Below are 3,541 nucleotides of genomic sequence, written 5' to 3'. Positions count from 1 at the left end.
CTAAAATTCAGAAGAGAGAAAATTGGCGTCAGAAAGCAAACTTGTTATCTTCACCTGCCAGTGAAGCAGCAGCAAGTCTAATACAGGCAGCGGTCAGTAATATTGAAGAAGTTTTATGTAGCACGCAGCACAGCAAAAGGAATTTCCACTGGCACTAGATTTAGTGACCAGTCCGCAGTGTGCGAGCACGCGACAGCAGCCTACCACGAGATGGGTCTTGCTCCCCAGTGCTTTGAGTTAACGAAGATTTGTATGAACATTTGCCTAGTGAACAACAGCAACTGGGAAAAAATGAACACCAACGGAGCTAGCACCTAGATCTAAAGCCTGCAGACTCCTCTCCTACCTTGCTGCACAGCTCTGTTTCAGAGCCTATCAACAAAACCCGCAGCAGACTGGACAGGCTCCTGAAACTCAACAGATGGGAATTCACTCCAGAGATGGGAGTTACACATTACACGAAAAACCAAGCCACTAAAAAAAAAAAATTTAAATCTCAGAATGAGAAGAGTTTCAATTGCAAGAATTGTGATGCTGCCTCCAGATGCCTTATTTCCAGTAACTCTCACAGTGTCATTTCATCTCGGCTCGGAGAGCAGGTCCGGACCGTGCCCGCAGAACCATCCGCAGCCAGCTCTGCACAAGGGGTTTCTGCTGGAGCAGCCCGCCCGCAAAGCTCCATCCACCGTCAGCTGTGCTGGTGGGATGATACCCTGGCACAGGCAGAACACTGCCAGAGCACGTGGAGCCACAAGTTCTTGCCTCCCACCCGCAGAGTCCGTGTGCTTGTACGGGCAGAGCACCCAGGTGTGAAAAAGAGCAAAGAGCCACGAGCCCGCAGCTCAGGAGAGAACCAACGGCAGCCAGATGAGGGGCACACACCCACCCCTGCCGATTACGGCATACACAACAGTCCTACATCGCACTGGCTGCCCTTTTTTATTTTAAAGGTGAAACTTCCTTTCCTAATGAGAAGCCATCTGTTGTCTTCACTGGAAAACTCACCTGACCTCAGCTGGAAAGCAGGGGAACTCTGGCCACTGAAGACCCGAGTTCTGTTTCAAAGGACTACACAACATCTCTAAACACCAATGATTAAAATAACCCAAGCATAAAGCACCAAGCTTAAAGAACAGAAAAACCATGAATGAAGATGACAGTATGTGACAAGTATTTGTACACACTGGCTCTTTTCACATTTTCTATAATATTGTAATATAAGCTACAATTACATTTCCATCTTATGCCAAAAGACCAAAGTTTGTATCTTGCATATCTCACACAGCGCATGATAAACCAGAGACCACCATGGATTTCTAAGGAGTCCGCTGACTTATCTTTAAACATCAAACCCAGTAATCTACGTAAAACTGCTCTGAAAGTTAAGGTAAGCGGTATCTTGAACGACAATTTCATCCTAATCCGCAACACAGACACTTCCCACAGCATCCTTTTAATCCCGGTGGAAAACACACGCAATACCTCATAAGCAGATGCAATCCTCTTCTGCCACTGCCAGAAAGGTGTTCGGCATTTAACACTATCCTTCCTTGCGGTCCTGAGGACACAAACTAACCCGCTCCAGGAAAAAAAAAAAAAAAAAAAAAAAAAAAGAGAAGGACCCAGGAGTATTTTCAAAATTAACAAGGAATCCACACATCAAAAAAAACCGCACACAGGCTTGGCAGCAGCGAGGTCCCTGCTCAACAGACGCATTTTCCTTTGACTTGCCTCCCAGGGTGGGGAATAACAGGCGACTCAGCACATACTTAACATTCATTGAACAGCCACGTGATGCGACGCCTTCTGTAACCTACAGGAGTGTCAAAAACTAAACACAGCCCGCTCAAAGGAGGCAGTGCAGCAGGGGACGGGATTAAATGCTCTGATTCACTGAAATCAGACCACGGTCCTGCTCGCTGCGTTTACAGATGTACATCATTAACACAAGAACAGCCTCTACCTGGATCATGGGAAAAGGTGGCACTAACTGCAAGGCGATGCATTATATTTTATGCCTTGTTTTATCATTTACTTTTTTGAAACTACTATCCAAGAAGCTACTAAACTAAATCTCCAAATGCTGTCTTCCACCTTACCATTTCAGGGACTGAACACCTGGATGAAGTCAATTACTTTTCCAATGCTTTGAGTGTCGTGTAAATCTCAAAAGAATCAGTTCTTAGCATGTCCTCCTTCAGATAAACACATCTGGGAACTCCTCGACCAGAGCAACAATGGTCTGGTTCCATTCATCCCTCTGGGGAGTTCACAGCAAAGCAGAAGGTCAGTGTTTGAGAGCTTCACCTCCTCTGCTTTCAGTTTATTTTTGGTGCCACAGCCATCAACTGGAAATTCAACAAGCTCCCCTGTTTAATGAGAAACAAGAGGTGGTGTGTCTCATAACTTCCCTTTTAGCTGTTTTAATTTCCAGCTGAAGCCACATTCTCTTGTAGCAAGTTTTCACGTGGTTAGACGTGCCAGGATGAAAGACTCTCTAGGCTGGTTTGTCTTCTGGAAAGAGCAAGTTGGCAGCCCTGACCAGAAAACTGCGAGTGGTGACAAAGTGATGAGGGCTGCTGGAGGTAGCAGAGCATCATACAAACCTACCTGTCAGAGAAAAAAAACCAACCAAACAAAAGGCAAGCAAACATACACAGACACTGTATCTTTCCACAGCTTGAGAGCTGAAAAAATAAGTCTATAGAACACGACAAAACGTTAAGCATTGAGAGCGCTGAGAAAAACGAACAGCACACAGAAGTACTTCAACGGCGTGAAGAGGGAGTGTTTCAGTTGCCACGTACACTTTAAAATAAAACAGCAAGAGGAAGACAGCACAGCTAAGAAGGTCCCCAGCAAGGTAAGCAGGACAGGAATTAGGCAGGAAGGCTTATGTTCTCCCCCCCTGGAGTCTGGGGAGACTGAAAAGCGCTGAGCTAAGCAGAGCGGGTATCTTCCCCTCGGAATCACCCGGGGGTTTGGGCCAGACTCCAGAAGCAAGGAGGTACAGGCTACAGCCAGCTCCGGCAGGTTTTATGTCAAAAAAATCTGAGAAAGCAGAGCCTAGAGGTATATTCATACAAAAATGTGTAAGGCCAGGAAGGTCGAAGAGAATTCACAACAAATCCCAAACTACTAAGAAGGTGGAACATTAAGCAGCTTATTTTTCTGCATGAGCATCTTTCTGTCTGTATCTCACACCCAGCCCTTTCCCCACGTAAACACCGGGGCACCAAAGTGAAATAACTCACGGTGTGTTTCCATACAAACACTTGCCCTGCTGACTCAGCCAAACGCCAAGCGAAGGCAGCACACCCCCTGCCCTGAGCGGGGGCTTTTCCAGCCCCCGGGATTCCCTTTGACTCTAACTGGTTTTTCACGGTAACTCATTCTTCCGTCTCACTCGGGGACTAGAGGTTTTCCAAGGAAACTACTATCACAGCTTATACTTTATTTGCAAAGCAAACGACAGAAATGCCCTAAGGGAATTTTTGTCAGTGTCTCGTTTTTCACAGAATCACAGAATCCCAGAATGTTA

This window comes from Pterocles gutturalis, unplaced genomic scaffold, assembly GCF_000699245.1.
Source record: "Pterocles gutturalis isolate BGI_N339 unplaced genomic scaffold, ASM69924v1 scaffold9909, whole genome shotgun sequence".
In the NCBI taxonomy this organism is placed as follows: domain Eukaryota; kingdom Metazoa; phylum Chordata; class Aves; order Pterocliformes; family Pteroclidae; genus Pterocles; species Pterocles gutturalis.
This window is presented reverse-complemented; position numbering follows the sequence as displayed.